The sequence below is a fragment of the Chroicocephalus ridibundus genome, chromosome 8 (assembly GCF_963924245.1).
Source record: "Chroicocephalus ridibundus chromosome 8, bChrRid1.1, whole genome shotgun sequence".
In the NCBI taxonomy this organism is placed as follows: Eukaryota; Metazoa; Chordata; class Aves; order Charadriiformes; family Laridae; genus Chroicocephalus; species Chroicocephalus ridibundus.
In genome coordinates, this window is record NC_086291.1 from 51,205,351 (window position 1) to 51,231,029 (window position 25,679).

A 25,679-nucleotide genomic window follows, 5' to 3' on the forward strand; every position below is an offset into this window, starting at 1 on the left:
CTATCACCTGGACCATCAGGATGGCGGCCTAGTGTGGTGTAGGTTCACCAACATCAATAAGCTGTGGCTGCTGTTGACCCTGTCATTGCAGTGCTGGACGCAAAGGCCCTGTGTACCCCATGCGCTCCATCCATCAGCAGCTTGGGTCTTCTGCCCACCTGCACAACACCACGGATAGAAGACGCCAAGGAAACGCCATTCCTACAGGGGAGGTGCCAGGAGATGCAGGAATCTGCTGGTGGTCCCTTCTGGGAGCAGGATATGCAGGGTCACAGCAAAAGTCCCAAGAAATTAAAACCCTGGAGATTATGGAGACATCTGTATGTTGTTTTGCCAATATACCCTAATTTTCTCTTTCTCTGGCTAATTCTAATCTCAGGCACACTCCGATAAGCCTCAAGACATTACACTGAAAGAAACAGCTAGCCCAAAGGACACGTGTGGCCTTATCTTCTCCATGCATTCATTCGAATAAATCTGTTCCAAAGCTACTTTACATAAACACGTTTAAGGAGAAACCCTGGCTCAGCTCTGGGGAGTTTGTGTTATCAGTGAAGTCTATAGGAGGCTTTTAACTCAGAAGGGCACCGGTGTTGCCCTTAGGAAAAGGCACTGAAAACTGAAACCCCAGGATGCTATTGCACTCGCACTCCACCAAACCATCCCTCCTCCTGTGCTCAGCTTTCCTATTCATAAAACTCGAGTAATTAATACCGAGTAACTGCTGAGGGATTTTACAAGTCTCGGTGAAAGATCTGTTATTTACTGAGATGGGGAAGTTTAACTTGGAGAACATCACGTGAAAGCCGTTGCGAGTGCAAAGCTTTAAGAACATTTTTATCAAATTGAAACTAAATGGCTTGTGGCAATGAGAAAGTTATCTCCAGGAAAAAACACCAAATTGAAGTTATTCCTAGGTATTAGCTGGGGCAGATATATTGTTGTTTTACTACGGAGATATGTAGGAACAAAGACCAAAACTCAACCATGTATCCATGTATCAGTAAGAACAAATACCTTTACTAGGGAACTCATTATGGAATTTTGGAAAGAATACTATTTTGAGGAAAACCATCCCAAAAATGTACTTCTATTTTTTTTTTTTCTTCATCCAAAATAAGGTTCTGATTTTTACCAACAACAATAATGTTAAAAAAGATCTGGATTAACTCGAAAGCTATTTCACTTTCACTCCATTTCTTTTGCCCCTCCACAGGGAAATCCTCAGTGCACAGTTTCCAAATGTTAATGAACAACAGTCCTGTCTCTGTACCTTTTAGGGCCTGATTCACCATGATCATCCATAAATATTACTTTAAAAACTTTCCTGAGGAACTCCCGGGGGCCGTGAGAGCAGCCGATGTCAGGAAATGTCAGATATTTCTCCTTCTCCTCCTTGAGACGCTGGTAGCGTGGTTGGAAAAGAACAGATGCGTTAAATGCTCGGAGATTTACAGCACCCCCCCCACACGGGAACCATAAAACAACAATTTGTTCAATTTCAAAAGCAGACCTCTGCCCGTTGCAGGACCTTTCATCACTGTTTATAAAGCTGGGCTTAAAAAGCCCGGGATCTTTTATGATAAAATGGACACAAAGTTCATTTTTCAACCGTTGCAATGCTTAAAAAATGGAGATGTGAGCAGCCGGAGGGGGGAAGGAGGCAGCCCCTCACCAGCTGGATCCTGCCCTGGGCTTGCTCCTCTCTTGGGCATGGAGGTGTCCCATAGTCACAGAATCACAGAAACTTCAGAGTTGGGAGGGACCTCTAGAGATCATCTAGTCCAACTCCCCTGCTAAAGCAGGATTGCCCAGAGCACATCACTCAGGACTGCATCCAGGCGAGTCTTGAAAGTCTCCAGAGAAGGGACTCCACAACCTCCCTGGGCAGCCTGTGCCAGTGCTCTGTCACCCTCACCGTAAAGAAGTTTTTCCGTGTACTTGAACGGAACCTCCTATGTTCTAACTTGTGCCCGTTACCCCTCGTCCTGTCACTGGGAACCAATGAAAAGAGTCTGGCTCCATCCTCCTTCAACCCACCCTTTAGATACTTGTATGCCATAATAAGGTCTCCCCTCAGCCTTCTCTTCTCCAGGCTGAAGAGTCACAGCTCTCTCAGCCTTTCCTCATAAGGGAGGTGCTCCAGTCCCTCAATCATCTTAGTTGCCCTACGCTGGACCCGCTCCAGTAGTTCCCTGTCCCTCTTGAACTGGGGAGCCCAAAACTGGATGCAGTATTCCAGTTGTGGCCTCACCAGTGCAGAGCAGAGGGGGGGAATGACCTCCTTCGACCTACTGGCCACACTCTTCCCTATGCAGCCCAGGATTCCATTGGCCTGTTTGGCAACAAGGGCACATTGTTGGCTCATGGATAATTTACTGTCTACCAGGACCCCTAGATCCTTCTCCTCAGAACTACTTCCCAGCAGGTCCACCCCTAACCTATACTGGTGCTTAGCATTCTTCCTCCCCAGGTGGAGGACCTTGCACTTGCTTTTGTTGAACCTCATTAGGTTCTTCTCTGCCCAGCTCTCCAGCCTGTCCAGGTCATGCTGGATGGCAGCACGGCCCTCCGGAGTGTCAGCCACCCCTCCCAGTTTGGTATCATCAGCAAACTTGCTGAGGATACACTCTGTCCCATCATCCAAGTCATTAATGACTATACTGAACAAAATTGGACCGAGAATAGTGGGCAGGTTTAACGTAATGGGGCCAGGAGGGGTTGGAAACCCTGGTTTAGCAGATTGAATGGCATACAAGGTCTGCTCCCAGATTCTCTGTGTGAACCTCAGGTGACCACTGATGGACCTCGTACCAGTTCCTGACCTCCAGCAGGCACTGGAAGGATAAAAATCCATTCACAACTGAGAAATGGTTCGGTGTCACAGCATGACAGTGTCAGTCCAGTCTACCAAAACCTGGTCTTGACAAAGGTGTTTGCACAAACACCTGAAGACCAAAATCACCATCTTGCCTCTTGCTCTCGACCTAGTTTCCCCATCGCCTCTGCATCTAAGATCAGCCTTTGGGTAGCCAGGATACAACACCTCTTTCAAGAGCCTGACACATCACCAGAGCAAAAGGAGATTTTGGCATTTGACTCAGATGGTTTCTTCTCCTCCATGGACCCCGTAAGTGTTTAGTTTCGGCCTCAAACTCAAGGTGGCCCCAAACCAAAGCACTGCATCAAACCGCCTCCCTACCACAGACCTGTGATCTCTGCAAGGTTGATTTAGCTCCGAATGCTGGGCTGGGTCCTCCTCTGGGATCCCAGCCCTGGAAACCAAGTGAGGAATGAAGCAAAGTTACCCACGTAATGGGTGAATAAGAGCAGAGTTCTGCATTTATTGCTTAAGTAGTTTGAAGTGATTGTAATGCAGCCAGATTTATTTCTTATATACAGTGGTGGACTTATTAAACTTCCAAAGGAGCTCTTTAAGCTGTCATTTGGGGTTTAATTGCTGAATATAACTACCTGCTTCTAAAAGGCTGCCGTGGAACAGCTCTCCTTCCGTGCACCGTCTTCTTTTGCTCAGAAGGAGAAGATCCCCCCCGCCAAAGCACAAAGGGTTAAAGCTTTGGCCTGCCTCGTCCAGTCCACCCCCTCCTCCCCCAGTTTGCAAGTAGTAGAAAGGAAAGGATTAGAGGGGAGAGATTTATGGACTAGCCCATCACAGAGCCTCAGTTCGCACTTTGATGATGGGGGAACAGCCCCGCTCTAACAAAGGGGCTGTAAAGCATGCCCACCAGTAAACTATCTATTGGGGGGAGCCAAATCCCTCCTTGGATTATTAAGGGCTCTGCGAGTCCTTGGAAAGAAAGGCTGCACCTCTTTTATTGCCGCATTATTAATAAAGAGCTGGTGAAATACTTACTGCTGCTCCGTAAATCTTCCAAGGGCAGCACTAGGTTGCACAGACGTTTGGGCTGGAAGGAAACAGAGGGGCCACGGGGCTTGACCTGCATCCCCCATCCTGACCATGGCGAGTGTCTCTGAAGCAGGGACATGGCAGGAGCCCATTTCTGCTCCCAGCGCGCCGCAGCACGCACGTGCCTACAGGGAGAGGAGGTCCGTGTCCTGAAGTCCCCTGAGATGTCCTCTGGCTGCTCCATCCCCAAGGTGCTGCAGCAGAAGCTGTGCAGGGAGAGGTCTCCAGCCTCGAGTCACAGCTGGGCTGCGTGGGACGGCCCCACATCGCTGTTCCCACCAGCCCAGGGGTCTTTGAAACTGTCCCAAGGACTAGGGACCAACAGGGGCTGCAGGGACGGATCCTGGAGATACAAAACCACCTTGCCAAAGTCCCAAAGGAAACCAGTACTGTAATTCATAGCTATAACTTTCATCTAACTCCATGCAACTCTTCTTTTAACACCTTCAGATGTAGTAACTCCTTAGGCTCACTGTAGGTCACCCAACAAGGAAGGACCGAATGACCTTTTAAAACATTTTTTCGCTCTTCCATATTTATTTTTTTTTAGCAGGGGAGGGAGGAATTAATGGAAAAACAGTAGTACTACATTTAAAGGGAGAGATGGCAAAAAAAAAGTTTCCTGGCACTACCCAGCCAACAAGCAGCTGCTGTTGAATACGAACTCAAGCTATCATCCATCAGATCTGGATTTACAGGGGAGGCTGAGAGGAGGGAATCGCTCGCACTTTTGCATGGTTACTTTGCTCACAACATGAGACTGTTCCAGGCCAAACACCCAGGACGTGTGTCCCATGCAATGAAACGCATTTGCTCTCCCACGCATATGTCCTGTTCTGAAACAGCCATGAAAACCCGGCTCGCTTGAAGACAACCCCAGTAGCGGAGGGAGGACGTCCCCCATCCCCTCGCTCTGCCCAGGGCTCGGCTTCCCCCACGTTAGCACCTGTTTGGAACAAGCATCCCCCCAAAATGCCCAGAGTGCTGAGACCCGGAGGAGTTGGCTGCGCTTTAGAAAAAGCAAAAATAAACAAACTCTCCTGACTACCAACAAAATCCAACCCATGACCACAACAAAAAAATAAAGTTTCCTTCCTAATTTCAGCTTCTGGTCATAAAATTTTACTTTCATGTAACAGCATGAAATCTGCACAACCGGAGCAGGGGTTTTTAATAAAAGGCAGAGTTGATGTAATATCCAAGCCAAGGTGTTTTCATAAGCCAGAAGAAGAGAGACAGAAACACAGAAGGAAAATAATTTTCTTGAATTCCTTCCAGAAAGGAATTTTATTTAGATTTCCTTTAACCATGCTGAAATTCTCCTTCCCCTTCTTGCATGGGTTTTCCCCCTTAAAAGCTGTCCCTCTTAACCTGTGCGTTAATGCCAGCAAATCCAAGCCACTCATTTCTTTTTGCATTTCAGCTCTAATGCACTTTAAAAGTTTGCACGCCAAGGAACACAGCAATTTTCAGTGTGCATTGGGCTCCACCTTGCCCCAAAGCCCAAACCACTGTGGGCTCTGGCCTCAGAGGAAGGTGCAAAGTGTCTTGCACCCAGGATAACGCTCCTCTTCCAACACCCACGAGGATGGAGGGCAAGCTCTTCCCCATCTCCCGAACTATGAGGTTTGAGAAGAGAATGTCTGCTAAAGGGCCAGAAACAGCTCTCAGCTCAGTGAAAAATGACTTCCAAATGCCCCCTGCTCTGGGGATTTTATAAGGGAAGATGGATCTTTCTATCTGTTTTCCTTTCTTCTTCATTTTTCAACTCTTGACCTACACTGTGAACACAAACCTCCCGGGTGTGAGCCTTCGGCAGAGGAAATGCTTCCTCCAGTTCATTTGTCTTCGGTGGTCTGCGCAGCTGAAGAGACGCATGTGGCTGAAGAGATGCTGTTCCCAACCCTGCCCGTCCTGCCTCCTCTGCCCGCGGTGCCGGAGGGGTGGATGTGCAGCTCCGTTAGCAGGGACGGTACTGGCCATCCCTCACCTGGCCCTCTGCAACTAGGAAAACAAGAGTCAGAGCAGCCTTGGCCCCACTTTTGGGCAGACATGCAGCCCAAGACAAAGCAAGGCTGATCTATTTCCAAAAATAAGAGGTTTTGGTATTTACCTGGGCATGAAGGACCAGATCTTAGCGCTGGGAAGGGTATCTTGGGGCGCTGCTTCCCAGCTGCCATCCCCAGGCAGCAGTGTGGGGTCCCAGGAGAGCTGGTCTGGCTAACTCATGCAGCCACCTCAGTTGGAAGCATCCTTCTCTCAGGTCAGAGCACAACACGAGTCACAGATTTCAGATACAGATTTCAAATGCCTTAAAATCCCCGATTCCCAACTCAGGGTTCAAGGGCAACATATTGCCACAATATGTTCTTGCTTCCAGCATCACTCATGGTCTTTGGAAACCACCACCACGGCAAGAGACCCGAAAGGGAAAGGATGGTGTGGCTTGCAGCACCCAGTCTGGGAGGTAATCCAGGCTGGATGATTGGGAACCAGTGCCTAGAGGGTTCTGCATAAGCAAATTTCTGCTTAGCACATTATTTATATTTAGGGTGGAAATAACTAAAACCTGATGATCCTGTATAATTCAGACCCATGGGAAGTTCTTTGTTGCACCTTAGACAACCCCAAACACACATTTCCCCCGACGTTGTCCACCTCCAGGCACAGAGCAAGGCTGCAGCAGGAGGGAAAGAGAAGAAGGAGTGAAAAGGGGGTGCCCAGGTCCCACCCCCAGCCTTTCCCCTCTTTTGGTTTGAACATGGGGCCCGTATTTTCTTACTGTTTTTCAGAGTGTCTCAAGCATGACCACAGATGGGGACCTCTCCCCAGTGTCCGGCAGAGCCAATTGGCGCAGGCAGCCCAGGTGTTTGCACGGCAAACGGGAAGCGATTGATCTCCAGGAAAGCGATTTATCAGCAGCTGGTGACTTGCGGAGCCGAAACCCCGGCTGCACTTGTTCCTGGGCCACGCCGCAGAGCTAATGGCATAAGCAGGGGGAAGCACAGATGTGAGCAGCACAGCCACCGACAGCAAGATGGATGATACCTCGGGACAGGGCTGACGCACCTTTCCCTGTCTGGTACGCATACAGCATGACTTTCAAGCTGGACACGGAGAGGAAGAGGTTGGGGGCAGCAGTTCCCATCCTCACCCCAAATTACCTTCATGGGAAGATGGAGGTGAGGCTGGACCACATCCTCCAAGCCTGGCACGTGGGCCAGCAGCTCTTGTCCCTCCTGAACTGGAAGATAAGCAGAAATGTCCTTGCAAGGTTTTCTCCTTTATGACAGCTGCTGAGAGGTTGTAAGAGATGGGGCTTGACTTTCCAGAGCCAGGAAAAGGAGGCTTCAGGTGCAAATTTAGGGAGGGTGAAAGGCAGAATCCGTAGATGCCATTATATTTCAGTGCCACGGCTTTTATCTTGGGCTTTGCTGTCCATTTAAGATGTAGGAGATTTTAGTCCCAAGTTTACAAGTTGGGCCTGTCTCCTTAGGAAAATAAAATTCAAGAAAAGAATTTTTATAGGACAATTTGATGCTCTCCATGAAGGCTTGAGAAAGCCAAACTGCACGGCCCGTGGGGCTGCAGCTCTGGTGTGGAAATGGATATGTCAGCGTCCCGCCTGCCCTCTCCCTCTTTCAGCAAGAAGTTTCCCTTTGGTTTACAGCAGCCCATGCTCCAGGGGAAAAAACAACAACTGCCGCTGTTATGCTTTATGAAGGCAGCAAGAGGGCTGAATAAAAGAGGCTGCATCCAAGGCACAATATGAGATGAAAAAGACATCCAAGCTCCATGGCGCTAGATAAAACAAAGCACACACAAAAAGAATCAAATGCTGAAATATGTATTTCTTGTGGGTATGAATAGAACTGTCTATGTTTGCCTTGGAGACAGGGGGAAGGAGGCCAAACGGTTTAATCTCAGCAGGTATTGCTTTTCAGTACAGAGACATCGAGCAATCTAAAGACCTCCTGCCAGGCCATTTCAGCAGTCGCACGGCCCTGCTCTCTCCGAGCTGCTCGGCGCTGGCCCGTGGAAAGGTCACCTCCACTCTGCACCCTACGGGCAGGTAGATGCTCACACACCTCTTGCCCTAGCACAGATGTTAGCAATAAGAAAAGCCCAACAAGTTCAAGGTAGCAAATCAGCCATCTCCATGAGCTTTATCCAGTCTCTGCCCCGCTCTCCCCGGGCTGGCTCCCATCACTGGGCCATGCCAGACCATCCGGTGTCCCCTCAGTTCTCTGGACTCGGGGACGTTGGGGTTGTTCAGCCTGGAGAAGAGAAGGCTCTGGGGAGATCTTATAGCAGCCTTCCAGTCCCTAAAGGGGGCCTACAAGAGAGATGGGGAGGGACTCGTTATCAGGGAGTGTAATGACAGGACACGGGGTAACGGCCTCAAACTGAAAGAGGGGAGATTTAGATTGGATATTAGGAAGAAATTCTTTACTGTGAGGGTTGTGAGACACTGGAACTGCCCAGAGAAGCTGTGGCTGCCCCATCCCTGGAGGTGTTCAAGGCCAGGCTGGATGGGGCTTGGAGCAACCTGGTGTGGTGGGAGGTGTCCCTGCCCAGGGCAGGGGGGTTGGACTAGATGATTTTTAAGGTCCCTTCCAACCTGAACCATTCTGTGATTCTGTGATTCTGTGACTTTGGACTGGAGGGCAGGCAAGTGGGATTTGCTCTGGTGGACTGTAAAACACCGGTGCTGGAGAGTGAGTAGTCGTTATCACTGGAGCACGCTGATATCTCTAGGAGTCCCATAAGGACACGCAGGAACCAAGATACACGGATTTATGTCTTCATAAAGCCACAAAGCAAACACAAAAAGAAGAGCTGGGTTTTCACTCATGGTAAAAGTTGATGTGGACATGACAAAAAATGACGAAATGCTCAATTTTTCAAAATTATTTCTCGGCTTGGAAATCCAGTGATGTTACTGCCATCCTGTTTTCTTCCTCTGAAGGACCTCACCCACTGCCACCCTGGGGCTGTGTGACCACCTTTCCCTCCACAGCTCTGATCTTCCCCAGTATCTCCACGCACACAAGCGTGTGCCAGCACGCCCGGCACCAGCAGGTGCTCGAGAAGTTTCCAGGCAGGTGCACGACACACCGGTGCAGCCATGAAATCATACGGTGCTCTCGTCTGCTTAAAAGGCAGGAGGGACCCGTCCGGCGTGGCGTGATGAGCGGGTCCGGAGGAGCAGGGCCAGGTCCCGGAGGCGATGAGTGAGCGCAGCCGATCATTCAAAGAAGTGAAGGCAGAAGGTCTCCAGGTGTGCGGGTGGGGGAGCAGGTGCCCTGCAAGTGTTTTCCACATATTTGCCTGGAAACTGTGATGAGTTCATCTGAGAAGAGCCCTGCAGATGCCGAGCGCACCCAGCCACTCACAGGCAGGTCGGGCACGTCAGTAACTCTGATATGCTGCGCCCTCGCAGAAGGTGCACGGTTGGATCCATTCACCATCGTTTGCATCCTCTCCTCACCTCGGACCGTGTTACCATCTCCTCTGTCTCTGAGCAGCCCATCCATGTGCAGAAATTCAGTGCCTGACAGTGATGGAGAGCAGAAGCAGTTGATGAATGACGTTAAGTGCAGGAGGAGGTGGGAGATGTTTCTTAGCTAATCCCTTCCTCCTGAGCAAGGCTAGACCTGCTCTGGCATCTCCTCTCTGGGGGTTTGGGCCAGCCTGTTACCCAACCCTGTTGCTGCTCATCTCCATTGAGAAGCCAGGTGGTCTGAGGAGCAACCCCGTCCTCCGCGGGCACGTTGCCTCCAGTACCACCCACCCGTTCCCTCATCCTCTGAGGCTGAAAATATGGTTTTAATAATGTGTCCATAAATCATTCTGTCTGTAGCAGCTGACCTGAGCAATGGTGCTGGGAATAGGCCCAAACTTCCCAGGTGCAGCAAAGTCTATGCAGTCAACCCCAGCTCTGGTGCCATGAACAGTGGCCCCTGTCAGCCCATGTCTCGCAGCAACAGGTGGCCACAACATGACTCAAGGGCAGTGGTCACCACCGGGTGAAACCTACCCTCCAGGGAAGCAAGGGTGGGATTCAGGGCCCTAAACAGAGGTATCTGGTGCTACGTGAGATGCTCTGGGGTCTCAGGGCAAACCATGGGGCTGCCAGGGCCTGCAGGACACTTGAGCCTGTTGGAAGAGCAGCTGGAGGCCAGCTGGGGTCCTGCAGGGTGCCTAAATGGCACCAAGCACTTACCTTCAGGCACCCAAAATGCGTCCGAGGTCTTGACGTGGGACCTGGGTGTTGGCCGTGGCATCAGGTATTAATACCACACAGGATCACCCTGCTGCAGTGCATCCCCCTGTGCGTCCTCGGCCACCAACAGACCAATGCTCACAGGTGTCCGGGAGGGTGGCCACTGTTATAATCCCTCTTCTGCAGCTGAGGAACTGGAGTACATGGAGATGAAGTAACCTGGCTACGTTCCTGAGGGTCTGGGCTCTCTGCAGTCTGCCGCAGAGCACTGCACCGACAACGTCTCGTCTCCGTTCACAAGACCCCGGGACAATCCTGCTTCCTCAGCAGCAGCGGGAGCCATAGGGGAGATGCTGGTTAGCAGAGATGGCATGTGCTACCTGCGGTGGCAGCAGAAATCACTTAAGGCTTCCTAAAAAGAAATGTCATGTCAAAACGACAGCATCAACATGCATTTTTTACAGCCCTCCCTAGGTTTTTGTCACGGACTCCTCCAACGGAGTCACGCTGGCCTCTGACAGATACAGGATACGTCTCATGACAGATTGGTTGTTTTAAAAGTATCCTGTTCTCCAGCTCTAATAATTTGGGAAGCTCATTTGCAGCCCTGAAAGCCGTTAGCCAGCAATCCTTCGAGCCTGCACGGAGTTTGCAGCCTGTCGGGCTCCCCTGTCCCCAGGCATCCATCACTCTCACACTTCACTCCTGCCCCGACACTGAAATAACAAGCGAGATCCTGCACTGCTGCAAAGCACCCTCCGGAGCCGGCGGTACCTCCGGCTGGACATTAGGACAGCTCTCCAGCAAATAAACCGGTTGGGATGACTTTTTTCCCCCTGATCTCAGGATGGATGATTTCAGATTTTGAGCATGGGTTGGGTTCATGGCAAGGGCTGCTGTGAAGAGCAACACCCCATCACTGCTGCCCGGGCTTTACGTTCACCCTGTTCTTTCCATCCCCTCCTTGCACTCAGCAGCGATGAGATTTTCTAGCAAGAAAAGCAATAAAATAAAATAAAATAAAATAAAAAAATCACATAAAAGACATACAACTGGGCCACAGTTTTGGAGCGCAGGGCCCGTTTGCTGCTCGTACAGACATTTGAAGGGAAGAAAGCCTTACCAGATCGAAGGCTTTGACTCTTCCCAGCCTGTTCCTTTGTCTCTGGCGTCCAGAGGAGTGACGGGAAAAGCAGCTGGCCGGGCGCGGGCTCTTCGCAGCGGGACTTCGCCTGATATCAAGGCAACAAGAGGGGTTTTCACCTGATGCTGGAAACAATGCCATCCATAGAAGCCCACATTGTTACCTTGACATTTGGAAGCAATTACCTGCATGTTATGTAAAACTTTTATTAAACGACTGGAGAAATTCGGTAATGTGTTAATCATTGGTTGAATGACATCTGCTTAATACCAGAGATTTTTGAACTGCAGGAGAAGGGTTCAGCAGTTCAGAATGATTACCAAAACATATTGCTCCTTTTTTCGTTCTCCTACGTGTTAATTTTTCAGATTTATTATCTTAGGCTCCTGCGTCTAGTATTTTCACTACATGTCAACATCTGTTATATCTCTGCATTTCGCAGCTCTTTAGTCTTTGCCCCATGAAGCCTTAGGCACTCGGACGAGAGACGCAGCCAGCTCTAACCCAGGGCTTATGCAATTTTCCAAACTAATCCAAAGGACAATTACCAGGGAAATCTGGCTTGCGGAGGCATTTCTGGCATCAAAAAAGGGATCGGTAGATGGACTCAAACCCAGAGAAACCAGGCAGGTTTAGAGACAAACTTGGCTGTCAGGACAAGACTTGGAAAGTCTGGGGCGCTGCGAGTCTGCTGCTCTTTGAGAAACATGTGGTGGGTGGAAATGCGTCATGGAAAGATGCTCGGTTCGTTCCCATTCCTTTTATTCACTCATGCAGACCTGGAGTCGCTCTGTTCCTATGGCAAGTCCTAAAATCCTCCTGGGACCGCTCATCCGTTGGAAAAGCAGAGCAAGGAAAGAAGGGATGTCCTGCACAAGCCATTGTGGCCAAGGGTCTCCAGGAGCCTTTGATGCAGAGTTGTCCATGGAGATCTGGGACCTGGCTGGGACCTTGGGCTCCATGCTGGTCACCACTGCTGGCACCTGGGCAGAGGTTGGGGACTGAGCACTGCCCATAATAAACCCACAGTCCCGTTAGGGCTAGGATTCATCCGGCTTTCTCTTTTTTTTGGGGAAGGGGGAAGGGTGAGACTTACAAACACAGGGATGGCATTTCTCCGCTGGTGAAGTCTTTGCCCTCACCCCACCATCCCCTCGCCCCTGGGACTGCTTTTGCTGGCAGACACATGAGAAAGTCCCTGTTGAAGCAGAGGTCTGCAGTGATGGTGCAGGCAGGAGCCCTGACGCCTTGCAAAGGCAGCTCTTACCCCATGGGAAACCAGCTGCCATCTCCTCCATGGGCCACCTCTGCCCAGGGCAAGCTGGGGTCCCGATATCTCCTAACCGGCATCATCCCAGGGCTAGAGGGAAGAACCATAGAGTCATGGAATGTGTTGGGTTGGAAGGGACCTTCAAAGGCCACCTAGTCCAACCCCCCTGCAGTCAGCAGGGACATCTTCAACTAGACCAGGTTGCTCAGAGCCTCATCCAGCCCGGCCTTGAGTGTCTCCAGGGATGGGGCCTCCACCACCTCTCTGGGCAACCTGGGCCAGTGTCTCACCACCCTCATTGCAAAGAACTTCTTCCCAATGTCTGATCTAGACCCAGCCTGCTGTAGTCAGAAACATCCTCAGAGTGCCAGGATTCCTCCTGGCTGCGCGGGCAGACATTCCCAGTGATGGAGCCTCCTGTACTGGTACTCCCTTTCCTGGGAAAAAGCCGGTGGTCTCGAGGGGCAGCGCGTCAATGGCCCCACATCCCAGGGACTGCCGGATGGGTGCAGAAACAGGCAGCTGCCCGACGGCCAGCAAAAGCCTCTCCTAAAGCCATTATGAGAAATACAGAGCATCACGCCAGGCTTGTATTGGGCTTAAATTGTGCACTGTCCCCGCACGGCGGATTTCATCCTGGATATATTAAATAAGTGGACAGGTTAACCCGGAGCGGCTCAGCGCGGGACAGCCGAGCGCGGGCGGGAGCTGCGGGACGGCGTCGGGAGCGGTGGGAAGCAAAGCGCAGCCGCCCCTCTCAGGACCTCGGTCGACGGAGCCGTGATAGAAGAAGTTCACCCTAACACGACTTAATAGAAAATCTTTTTGCAGGTAATTTCCATGCACTGCTCTGGATCGTGTTCCAGAAGAAACTCACGCTATATATGAGCCGAACGCTTTCTACTCCCAACCGTCAAGCCACGTTTCTAATTTATGCTTTTTTTATTATTTTGTTCCCTCACCTGTGATCTGCCCCCCGACCCCCCCCCCCCCAATAAAAACGACAGCTTCCATTTATCATTTTTTTTCGGAGGGTTGCTATAAATTCAGCTGTGCCCCGTCTCTCCTGCTTAACGTAATGCAAACTTTCCGTCCGCCTCCCTTTGTAGGTTGTGTTATTTCTGTAACCTTACACATCTCCTTTCCGCATCCCCTTTTGGTGGTGGTGGTGGTGGGGGGGAAATAAAAAATAAAACAACCCCCAAATCTTTAAAGCCTATCTCAAAAACCGCAGAATGGCTGGCATTACATGCAAATAAAACTTGCATTTTTAATGAAGGAACTTCCTGCTTTTATTTTTTTTCCTTTTTTTTTTTTTTTTTTTTAAATAAAATGCTTTCAGTAATTAGCACCAGCTTGGAAAGGCAGGCAGTGACACTCGCTGCCCTCGGAGCCTGTGGGACCAGGGGTCACTTCAGGAGGGCGCCTGCCCGTTTTCCTCCCGAGTGGTTTTGGGGATTTAACTTGCAGAGGGTTTGCTTCTGATTTTGGGAAGCACACGGAGAAACGAGCATCCGATGCTCTGCTTCCCATCGCTGCGGTGCCACGAGCCTGAAAACGCTTATTCCTTCTAAACTCCCGCCCGGAGTAATTAAAAGAAATCATAAAAATGTGGGAATGGCTGTATTTCCCCCAGGCTTGCGGTCCGGTATCCATCCTCTGCCGGTGGCCAGCGCGCTTCAGAGGGAAGCGGAGACGACCCCCTGCCTGGGGCCATTCTGGGATGAGCTTCTCCACGGGAGCTTCTGCCTCCCCTCGGGCAGAGCCTGGCCGGGGTTTGTGCTGAGAGTTGGCCGGGAACCGTTCCCGCTCTCCGAAAACTGCTGAGGGAAACAAAAGATATTCCTGCTCGTTGAGATTTGTTGCGTTTTGTCAAAAAAATCCTCCTTTTTCACCATCTCGGAGCACAACTTTCCAAAATTTTTTCCATGAACAGCAGAAAAATGTCAAATCTAGAGCGGTTGGTACCCGGCATGGGAGTTTCCAGGTCTGATTTTGGGAAGGAAAACAAGGAATTTTTGCAGAAGTTCATGGCAAGCTTCTTCCAAGCCTGAGCACGAGGAGGGAAGAAGATTAATGCCGGCATGAAAATGTAACCAACGGACAAGAATTTTTGGGAGACTCTAGTTCAGTCTTTCTTTTTAAATCCAGTACTTAAAGATGCTGCTCTTTACTTAAACACGATTTTAAAGCGCTCAGCTCTGGCAGTACTTCTCCTACTGCACAAATGCGTGACCTTGGATGACACCGATCTGCCAAAAAAGAAGGAAAAAAAAGGTGTTGCTGATATTTATTTATTTTATGCTCCGATTCCTCATTCATCATCAGGTAAATTTGCTCTTGGCAGCACCAGCAACTTCCTCAAACGCAGCCAAGGTGACCACTAAAATTAGCATCAAATCCCAATAACACTTTATATCATGTACACGTTATTTTTCACTGGACATAAATTGTGAGGTGTTTCGCTTTTGTTTTGAACCCCTGGGGGAGGCTGGTCGTTGCTCTGGGCATCGGTCCATGCCGGGGACAGAACCGGCCGATGCAACGGACTCCAAATGTGGAAGTTAAATTTTTTGTTTCACTGGAGAAATTTTCTCAGTCCTTGCCAAGATGAATTACTAAAACGTCTGAAGAAACAGCACTGACCGAGACCTCAGACAGTAAAACACAATTTTCATCCTCTCTCATAAATTTTTTGCTTAATGAAAAGTCCTCGAGGAGCACATTTCTCTGTCGGAGCCAAGGAAAATAAACGTGTGCGTGGTTAAACAGCGCCGATAGCCGTGAATGCTAACGACCCTGCCCGTGTCCCGGCGTTGTTAAACATCTGCATCTACATCCCTCCTGGAGACCTCCCCGCCTCCATCATCCCCAGGTAGGAGAGCAGAGGGATGCTCTGGCAAAGGGACGTGCTCGTGCCATGCCGGGAGCGTTCGGTCCCCACTCCCAGACTGCTTTAATAGAGGGCAAGGAGTAAGACACAGACTTACCCTCAGCAGAACATAATGTTCCTTGGCTGAGGTCGTTGTGAAAGCCCTGCAGCGAGCAGGACGGCGCAGAGCGGGGTGGCCGTGGGCGCCTGGCAGTCCTGGACAGACGGACACGTCCCTTCTCATCCCCAGGCAAGATTTTGAGCGAGAGAAGTGAAGCACGGCAAGTGCTCGTGGGAGATGTAATTAATTAAATGCTCGTAAAGGCGTACCAACATCCAGGGATGCTCACAGTTTACGGGGCCAGTGTCCTCATCTCCAGAGTCTGGAGAGACTGAGGGTGAGGACAGGCAATGGGGCACTCTGGTAGTGCCCAAGCCCGAAGAAGGGGATCATGACTTACTCCATGACTGTGCAGGGTCCGACATGTCGCACACCTTGTCCGCTTCGTCCTCCTTGTCCTCTGAGGAAGCTGCAAGCGCAAGAGTGGGGAAAAACACCCATCAGCAATGGGAAGATGGAAATTCCCCAGAAGGGCAGCCAGCAGGGATAATGCCAGAGACTGATGGTCCCCAACATCTCCAGGCATCACCCAGAACGATGGGTTAAGATCATAGAATCGTTCAGGTTGGAAAAGACCTTTAAAATTAGGTCCAACCATTAACCTAACAATGCCAAGTCCACCACTAAGCCATGTCCCTGAGCACCACATCTCCAGGTCTTTGAAATATCTCCAGGGATGGTGACTCAACCACTTCTCTGGGCAGCCTTTTCCAATGCTTGACAACCCTTTCAATGAAGATTTTTCCCCTTAAAAAGCCAATCTAAACCTCCTCTGGTGCAACTTGAGGCTGTTTCCTCTTGTCCTAACACTTGTTACTTGGGAGAGGAGATCCTTGTAGAGAGCGAGAAGGTCTCCCCTCAGCCTCCTTTTCTCCAGGCTGAACACCCCCAGCTCCCTCAGCCGCTCCTCACAGGACCTGTTCTCTAGACCCCTCACCAGCTTCTGTGCTCTTCTAAAGGAAGGTCTGCTGCTCTTCTAAAGGAAGATCATTGAGTCCAGTCCAACCATAAACCTAAAAAATTTTAAGAGGCACCTCAACGGGTGCCTTTAGCTGGGCAGAAACACTGGTGCCAGCTGCAGCGGCATCAGGATCGCACCCACCAGCAGGAGGGCGAAATAGAAAATGAAGCGTGATGCTGAGAATCCTTATTTTTTCCAAAAAAAATGAACCCCCAGACAGCAGGTGAGGGTGCTGCCAGCCAGGGTGGGCAGGGGTCTGCCACGCACATGGTTCTGCCCATTAAGCTGCAGATTTCATGGGGCTAAAGGGGGCTGGGGGTGGGGGGGGACGCGCTAGAGGGCACTGTCGCCTGCAGAACACAACAGGGGGGACGTGGAGGATTTTTCAAGGTGCTGTGACATCCCACCTCTGCATCGCCACCGTTGCTGGAGCGAGAACTGGGCCGCTGTTTTAAGAAAAAATTAGTATATATTCCATCTGCTCAGGCTGCTGTGTGAGAGCTGCTGGGTGCAATATTCAAACCTTTGCTCTCTGAATATTGCAATAGTGTTTTTTTTCTTTTTTAATGTTTCAACCTAGAGATACCTGGCCTTGCACCGGGTCCGAATGTAGCCAGGGAATATCCTGGGCTGGAGGTGGTCAGACCTTCGGAGGGTGCAGCAGGGCCGCGTGTCTCCCTCTGGATTCCTCCTTTACGGGTGGGATTTCGTTTGGGATTTTGCACCAGAGTGACAAGCGGCAGCCCTAGGAGGGGAGGAAGGGGCTGCTTGTGGAAAAGCAGGGGAGCGTGTGCTCACAGGCAAAAAACCCACTTGTTAAAGAAACTAAATGAGCAAAAAAAGCAAGCCCTGCCCCTGCAATGCCTCCTTCCCCAGGGCAGGGTGCGGAGGCTGTTTCAGCGAGCGCCGTGGTGCGGCAGGAGCAGCCGGGACCGGGCGGGAGCAGCTCCGATTTCCAGGGATGAAGCTGCAGGAGGATGCGGAGACGGAACACAAATTCCCCGGCTGGAGGTTGGCCAGGACCCCAGGGCTCGCACGCCCGGCTCCGGCTGCAAGTGCCACAAGACTCGTAACCACGAGGCGGTCAGGATTTGGGTTTTACATCATACCTATTTGTAGAGGAAAAGATTAAAGGCCTTGCGGACTCTTACGAAATCCCCGGTAGCGGCAGCTCTGGTGACTGGAGTCAAATCAATTCCAGACTGAGACCTTCCATTAGTGGAGACCATTTAGGGAAAAAAAGGGAGACTATTTCATTTGCCTCCCTGAAATGGTGATTTCTGAGTTCCCAGCCCCGTTGGTGAGGGATCAGAGGGGTCCGTGGGCTCAGACACATTTCTGAGCGACCTCGCTGGTGTCTGTCACACCTATCCCCAATAGCTGCCATAAAGGCCAAAGGGACAGAAAAAAATCCTGACTTGCGTCACGTAGATGTCCTGTCTCACCTGAGCTGCCCCTCCAGAGTGTGGAGCCACCGGGAATAGCTGTAGCTCAGGCTGGTCCAAATCCAAGGTCTCCCCGGAGAGCTCCTGGTGCGGGTGAGGACCTGCTCCCACGTGGACCCAGTGGTGGAGCATCCGTTGGGAGACCACTGCTGTCCGGAGCTTGCACATCCCCACAGCTGAAGCGAAAGTCAAAGTTCCCAGCGTTTGTCCTGATTAAATGACCTGGCAGGAAATAAACTTCCCAACCACCTCGAGATGCCTTCAGAAAATGCTTTTTTCAAGGGGAGTGATTTCAGCAGGAAGGGCTAAGGAGCACAGACAGAAGAAGGTACGAGGTCTCCTTGGAAGCCATGTGCTCCTGTTGCTGGATTGAGACCCAGTGAAATCCAGAGAAACAGCTTTTTGGGGAGGGGACCACCAAAGGCATTAACTCCTCATGCCCCTGGCAGCCTGGTGCACCTCTCCATCCCCAGCGAGCAGATACCATCTCCTAGAGATTTATTTCCAGTCTTCTTTTCAAGACATGATGTCAGGATTGTAATAACCTGACTAAGGCAAACCCTGGATGGAATTACTATTGTGTTTATCAATTTCCTTTTTCTTTTCTTTTCTTGTCTCGATTAATCATGGAACAGCGCGATGGAAAAGTCCTGTTAGACCAACCTGCCTCCCAGCCAAGGCAGGACTGATCCCTACGTCCACCGTCTTCTGTTTCATCCAGTCTATTTTTAAAAAATCCCTAGCGACAAGACTTCTTGAATCACAGGAGCGAGAAATGGAAAAGACCTATTAGATCATGCAGTCTGTCTCCTGGCCAGTGCAGGCTGTTCCCTGCAGCCCGGTTTTTAGCGTTTTAGCTTCCACCTTTCTTTCCCTGGGGAGATTATCCTGCTGGCTAACAGATCTCGCACTCAGGTTTGCTTGATGTCATGCTGGAAAGCAAAAATGTCCGGCACTGGCCTCAGCTGACTGAAAGCACTTGTAAGTCTGGTCTGTGGGATGGGAACAGGGTCAGCCCCCTGCGATGCTCCCCTGGGCAGGGGCACGTGGGACCACGCTGTCCGGGCACTGCCCGTCTGAGCCACTGGGAAGGGACCTTTTGCTCCAAACCCCTCGTGTTTCCCTATACTGGTGCTGTGCCGCCTCTGAGGCTTCTGCACAAGATGGACAGACCAACCTCGGTCAGGCTAACGAGCTCTGCAGCATCGCAGTTAATTGGTTTTTCGGCGGCAAGGGCGTACACATCTGCAAATATTCACCCCCGCCCGCCCGCAGCGCACGCGTGCTCCGGCCTCCTGCCCGCCCGCCCGGCGCACAACCCCCGGGGCAAAAACCCCCAACCTCCTCCGCTTCCCCCAGCGCGACCCCTCGGCACCGGGCAGGGGGCTTGGGTCGGTGCCGGGGGCTCCCACGGGTGCTGGGTGCCCGTGACCTGCCGGGGAGCAGCACAGCCGACGTGCCCAAGCCACGAGATGCCCTCGATGCCTTGCGGCGCGTGGTTTTCGGCTCCATCCCAGCCTTATCTGCCTCGAGTAATCAAAAATAATTGGTTGCTCCCCAGTGGACTGATCTAATAGCACTACGAATAAAGTTATTTTGAACAGTTGTTCATGAGTTCATCTCCTGGAAAGCCTCAGCCCCAGCTGTTGCTGTGCTTTTGATTTAAAAAAAAAAATAAATAAAAAAATTAAACTCAAACTGGGGATTATCAGGGCTAAGCACGTCTCAGCCCTCCCTCCTCCCCGTGTCAGGTGCCCGGCCGGGCTATAAACCGCTCTTTGTGTGCGGCTCCCTCGTCCCTTTCTCTCTGGACTGGCACCAGCGCCGCTGTGATTTGGCATCCCTCCGGGGCGCGCGGAGCGCGGGATGCTGGCAGCGCCGGCGCGGCTCGCGGGTGCCCGGGGCCTGGCTGGCAGGCAGCGGCGGCAGCAGGTTCAGCATGCAAATGGTCGCCCAGGCCTCCAGCCAAGTCCATTTGTTAATGGTCAAGCTATGGGGAGCCGTTTGGGGAGAAGCAAATTGAATTAGGCACGAGCCGGGGGAAAGGGAGGGTGGGAGTGGGGATGGGGAGGAACCCTGGGGGTCTCTGATCCTCTGATTGCCCTCCAGTCTGGCAAAGTGCGGATGTTGGGGATGGTGAGGAGGGTGTTTGGGGACAGCGTGACAACAGAGGACCCGCAGCAAACACGAGTACAAGTTTGGACCCATGCAAGCCCGGGGTGGTGGTGGCGGTGTCCTCTCCGGGACAGCTGGGCCCCCGACGCTGCATCCATCCACCCACCCGCAGGCAGTGTGCGGAGGAGCCGGGCAGCGGGATTTTCCCTGCAGCCACTGACCCACAGCCCATCCCTCCCACGCCATAACCACCGCTCGTGCTCTGGGGACGGGCTCTCAGCCTGTTTCCATTGACCATGGAGCAGGGACATGCAGGCTCCCCGTGCAGGTCGTCCCACATGGGGTGCCCGGGGACCCTCGTGTGACATATTCCCAGGGTCTGGGGGCGAGCACGGAGCCCAGCTCCTCCTCCCACCCAGCTCCACCATATGGTTCGCTGCTCCGTGGCCGCCTGCCACCGCAGACGGTGAATCAGCTTTGTCGCTCCAGCAGCACAACCTTTGCAGGCTTGAGGCTTTGTTTTTAAAGCATCTCTGCCCTAATCCCTGGGAGAAGGCAGGAGAGCGCAGGACGGAAACGTCCCCTCTCCCCTGCGCAGCGGTGGCCGCGGGGCCCCGCCGCCGGGACGAGCCCGTAGCCAGGCGTGCGGCGAGAGCCAGGGCTCGGGCTCCCAAAAGTCAGCGCCGGAGTGGCTCATCTCACTCGTCTGCCTGCCAGAGCAGAGACGAGTTCAGCTCCCACCTCCTGCTCCGGGCTTTGGCCAGGACAACCCGTGCTCTGGCAGCAGCGGGTTTAGGACGGGTGGGAGACGGTGCCTTGACCCCCCTGCTCCACCATCCCTCTGCCCAGGACAGCTGGCAGGGCTGGGGGACAGCGGTGCTGCAGCCTCCCCGCCTCCATCAACATCTGGGTGCACTCAGAATGGTCCCAGCCCCTCGCTCCAGCACAAAATCCAGCTGGACACACGTCCCGGCAGCTGGACGGACACGGACGCAGCGGGGACGCGCAGGCTGGGAGAGGCGGGGGGTCGCCTCCTTCCCACGTCAGCGGGGGCTTTGCTCGGCTCGAGCCGACTGCGGAACCCCACGCCGAGACCCCTCTGGAAGGGATGGATTAGCAGCTTGGACATTTGGAGAAATTCTTGCTGAGGCAGAACAATTAGAGAGGAGCTACGGACCGGACATTCGGAGACATTCTTGCTGAGATGGGATAATTAGAGAGAGGATACGGACAATAAAGAAGCGTTTCACACTTAACTTTCCTTGTCCAATCAATTAGGTAATAACAGAGTTATTCCATACATCCGCCTAAGGAGGTCCCTCCTCCTTCTGAATAAAGATAATTTTAAAAGCAGACCGATGAACTCACACCAATAACTGTCATAAGGTTGGGAAAACTTGGGAGCAATGAGGGAAAAAGGGAGAATCGGATCAACAGGCAGAAAGAACGCTTGATAGTAGCAAACCCTGAATACATTTGAGGCTGAACGTGCATATTGTCTTAAAGCTAAACTATACAGCTGCATGTGAGGAGATGTGCAGTCAGACTAACAGTCATCACTATTCCTACGGAATTAAGATATTAATTCACAGTGTCTGAATCTCCTTCACTAATTCTCTTCCCTGCTTCGGAAAGAAAGACACTGTGCCCAAAGCAGGGCAGGTTTCTAGAAGCAAATTTCACACAGCATCCCCACTCTCTTGGCTTTCTCGCCATGGCTCTTCTTTTCCTATTCAGCATCAGCATCTAAACATCTGGGTCATGGTGGAGCTTAGAGCTGGAAGCGACACAATATAGTGAGAAAGGATGTTTTTGTGCTATTTCCAACCTTCCCAGAACAGAGAACTTCAGAAACCCTTTTACAAAGGCCGCTTTCTTCCTCTGTGCTACTTTGAAAAGATGGGTGAAATCCTCAGTTATCCGCCTATACCAGGGTTGTACAAGACAGAGACGATCAAAAAGGAGGGGGGAGGGGACGACGAAAACCACGGCCAAGTGTTTTTTTGTTTGTTTGTTTTAGCTTCTTTTGGTTAAAACTGCCGTTTTGGAGCAACTCCAGCCCCCTCTGTACTTGGGGAGGATGGAGGATCCGAAGGATTTACTAAGATCCCCACTAACATTTTTCTCCTGTTTTTTCCCCCTACTAAATTTTCAGTTTCTCACCGCGACGTTAAATTTGAACAAATTTTCGGGCCTTTTAAAGAAGCTTCACTCCTCAGCCCACCCCGGGCTCAGCTGGCCAGCAATGCTGGTTGGAAAAACCAGTCTCTCCGAGCATCCCTCCCCACCAGCCAGAAGCCCTGGGCGGGCTCGGCGGGCACCGAGGCTGGGTCAGGAACAAGGAATTGTCCCGATTTTCCTCCTCCATTCAGAAAAGCTTGTGAAGGAGCGTTAAGGACCATGACTAGGGTCTCCTCGAACTCTGCACCACAAGGCAAGGGTGATGCTCAGCTCGATCCCCCTTCTCCCACCCATTTGGGTGCTCCCGAGGGTGTTGCACCTGCGGGACGGACCCAAGACTGACACCAAAAATGATGTGGGTCCTGCTGCCCTCCTCTCGTCCCCTCCTGGGATGAGAGGTTATTCTGGCTCCGTATGAGCTCAGTTTTGAGCCTGTTCAGGAGGGGGCTGCCAGATGGAGCAGGGCTGCCAAGCCCGATGCAATGTGGTTCTTTCAGGAGGTGGAGTCTGTCTGCGGAGCGCTGGCCTGCGAGATGCATTGGCCGGCGCTCAACTATGTCCCTGTGATCTTGACCGAAGGAAACCCGACGTTTTACCCCCTTCCCCACATCCCCACGGCTAATCCCCAGCTGCCCGGGGGCAGACCTCCGTTTTCCAGCCAGCCTCCAATTTAGGAACTGGATCCTCTTTGCCGTCCCCCCCAGCCCGCCAGCAAACACTTGTGCAAAGCAGCTTGTCCCCACAGGGACAGCCCCTGGCCTGTTCTCTTCCCCCATTTTTCCTCCCGCGTTGCACACAGGAGCCAGTGCAGAGCTGATCAGCAAAGTCCTGCTGTGCCTTCCCCCTCCCAGTGCTCACCTGTCCCCTGGGGCTCCGGCTCACTCCCCCAGTCCTCGGCACGTGGTGGGGGCTGAGCTCTGTCTGCTCCCCCAGTGTGGGGGGGCTTCCAGCTGCACCCTCCTCTGCTCCTTCTCCCACCTCGCTCTCTCTTTCGGGGTATAATCCCCTGTCAAGCACGCTTGGAAACACCAAGTTGTATGGCCATGCAGAGCTGCATCCCACAGCTACTTAAACCATCACCCAATCAGCACGAGCAGCCCTAAGGAGATATGGACAACATGGAGAAAGCCACCCTGGACGAGCTTCTTGCTCTTCAGAGCATCCTCCCAGTGGTACCCACACGTGTAGAGCCAGCCAAGCATCCCAATCACTCCCCAGCTCCTGCCGTAGCCGTGGGACGGTCCCCGAGCGTGCGGGACCCCCGGCATATCCCCGGAGCAGCAGAGCACAGCGGCTCGGTGAACCCGAGCGGGGTGGTTTTGACCCCACTGAGCAGAAGACAGCGCTGCACACACCTTCCGGCCCGGGGCAGAGCATCCGAGTGGTCTCTGCCCACAGCGACACCAGGTACCAAACCGGGCAGGGATGCGGAGAAGGGGAGCGAGCCCCAGCCCGGCCCCGCGGCTGCCTCAGCACACAGAGCTGCCAGTTCCCAGGTACTGGAAAATCAGGTGATGTCACTTTTGTAGCACATCCCTTTTTGCAGGCGGCCCGAGAGTCAGAAGAACATATTTTATCATATACATAATCTCGAAGTATAAAAAAAAAAAAAAAAAAACCAACCAAAAAACCAACCCTCGTCTTCTAGATTCCCAGACAGTACACTCAGCATCCTCATGCTACTGATGTAATCCTGGAGGAAGGTCCCCTGGGCCCAGCCTCGCCAGGCTGAAGCTGTACCGAGCCCTCGGCAGCAGGCCCTCGCCTGCGCACGGAGGAGGGCCAGTGTCCCCGCAGCCCCTCGGTCTTGCACCGCTGAGATACCCCGGGCACGTTTTATGGACCCCTTTATACACTTGTTGAGCGCCTAAGTTCACTCTGCACCCACGGGGAACGATAATAACTCAGTAAAGCTCTCTGCTGATACTGTTCTTGCTGTCCTTTGTGTTCAGCTGCAGTAAAAATTCGCCAGGAATAAAACTGACATCAGAATGAATGTGAACAGAACCGACACCGCAGATTCCTTAGGTAACTCTGCATAAGCAGGTACCCACCTTCAGCGCCAAAGACTTTACCGTTAACTAAAAGCAACTGCAAGGCAAACCCCGCGCTGAGGTACAACAAGTGAAACGCAAGATAAGTCGGTGGCGCGACGCCAGGGTGCGTATTTGACCCAAATTGCTTAAACTACAGCTGGTTGAGTGATTCACTGCATCCAGCTCCATCAATGGGCCTGGCTGGGCTCTCTGTTTGTGACTTGTCTCCGGAGAGACGGAGGGTTTCTTTGTTTTGTTTGTATGAACGCCTTGGTTATTCAGGGAACCGTGACACACGCTGTGGGAACATTGGCTGGCTGCTCCTGGAGAAGATGCACATGGTGGATCCATATTTGGACCTGGCTGCTCGGCTCCCCTGGGACCCTTCCTGCTCTCGCTCGACCTCAGGAGCATCACTCATGTCTTCGTGTGACCCACAACTCTGTCCTGCTCCCCAGCTCACCTGGCACAAGGAGGGCTATGGCCAAGAGAGGTCTATGTGATGCATGGGGTGTGTAGATGGAGGAGAATGGAAGGACTTGCTGGATCCCAAGCATCCCTCTGGCCCAGGGGGTCTTGTCTTTGATGGACAGATACCACTGGAGGGAAAGACATTGTCAGAGATGCCCCAAGCTGGAGAAGATCTCTGCGTGTTTAACAGCCCTTGGTGCTTGCTCTTCCTCGCACTGCTGTGGCCACCTTGAAGGAGGTGGGTAGCACAGAGTGCGCCACCTGGTCTACCCGTGGGCAGGCGGACTGGGGGTCACAGAAGGGCCTCTGCCCCTGAAACATGCACCCTGAGGCAGGTTAGCCCCGTATGGACTCAGGCAAAGGAGAAATGCTGGGAATCTCCCCCCATTCCCCGTCCCCCCACCGCACGGTGCCTCCTGCCACCCTGCCTGGTCGTGCCATCTTTAAGCCACTTGAGCTGGAGAGGGGAAGATCAAAGAAACAGAGCCAGGCCCTCGGCTGTGACGTTCTCCCTGTGCTAAAGAGAAACACGTCCCAAATACTTGAAATATAAAAATCTCAACCTGGGATCAATTTTTTTTCTTTTTGAGCCAATTTGTGGGAAGAAAAATCCGCCCGACTGTAGGAGCGGGCGGAGGAAGGAGATGAAAACAATTAGATACCATTTGAGCAGCCATTTCATGCCCTTCCAGGCTGAAATTGGCTCCTTTCTCCCAATGAACTTTCCATAACATGGAGTACTGCCTTCAAGGGTTTTGGAAATATCAAACACAAATACATTCAGAGCTGCTGGAGTTTCCCTGTGTCAGTAGCGCCGTCCCCAGGCCATGGGATTGGCCCCCCACACCGCAGAATGTCCTTAGTGACAGATTTACACCAGGACCATCTGCAGTCCCTCCTGGGGGTAAG

General features: G+C 52.2%; 1 protein-coding gene across 1 annotated transcript in view; it reads right to left on the minus strand.

The window, feature by feature from the left end:
- LMF1 (lipase maturation factor 1) overlaps nucleotides 1–25,679 on the minus strand; it is a 263,087-nt gene that overhangs the window by 11,616 nt on the left and 225,792 nt on the right. The window contains exons 14-17 of the mRNA XM_063345009.1: nucleotides 11,278–11,386; nucleotides 10,155–10,566; nucleotides 6,042–9,482; nucleotides 5,724–5,932 (exon numbers count right to left, since the gene is read on the minus strand). The gene's annotated coding sequence lies outside the window, so the exon portion shown is untranslated. The remainder of the gene's footprint in view (nucleotides 1–5,723; nucleotides 5,933–6,041; nucleotides 9,483–10,154; nucleotides 10,567–11,277; nucleotides 11,387–25,679) is intronic.